The sequence below is a fragment of the Buceros rhinoceros genome, unplaced genomic scaffold, assembly GCF_000710305.1.
Source record: "Buceros rhinoceros silvestris isolate BGI_N320 unplaced genomic scaffold, ASM71030v1 scaffold9745, whole genome shotgun sequence".
Taxonomy (NCBI): Eukaryota; Metazoa; Chordata; class Aves; order Bucerotiformes; family Bucerotidae; genus Buceros; species Buceros rhinoceros.
In genome coordinates, this window is record NW_010411182.1 from 13,204 (window position 1) to 13,751 (window position 548).

Here is a 548-nt window from a genome sequence, read left to right on the forward strand (position 1 = left end):
GAGTTTGTTTGTAAGCGGGGATCGTTTCGATCGGGAGATTTTATGTGTAACTGTATACTTTTATCTATTCTCCCTTTATCTCTTTCTCTCCCTTTTCCAGTCCAGTTTAACTTCGAAAATGATTTTACTTTGAGGGCATCTTACTATTAAACTTTCCTGTTTCTATCTCTCATATATGTAGTCTGTGTGTTATCATTTCCTTTGCCCGACTAAAGCCTTAATGAGCTTGTTAACATGCTGATAAGCCATTAACAAGCATCAAAAGTTTCTCTTGTGTGTGGTTTGGCTTGTTTTGCTTTTCCAGCCCACACACTATTTTGTCGCATCCCTTTTGGTGGGAAACAGCCCCCCTTTTCAACCTGTGACAACAAGCTGTTAGGAGTCAAGTAAAAGATATGTGTTTCATGAACATGACTTAAAAGAATTATTATGTATGTATTGCTGTATTCTGCCTCTTAAGAAGTAACAGTACTGAAACCAAGAAGGAAACCACCAGATTTCCCTTTCTCTCTCTTTTTTTTTCCCCTCTCTTCTCATTTTGCTCTTTC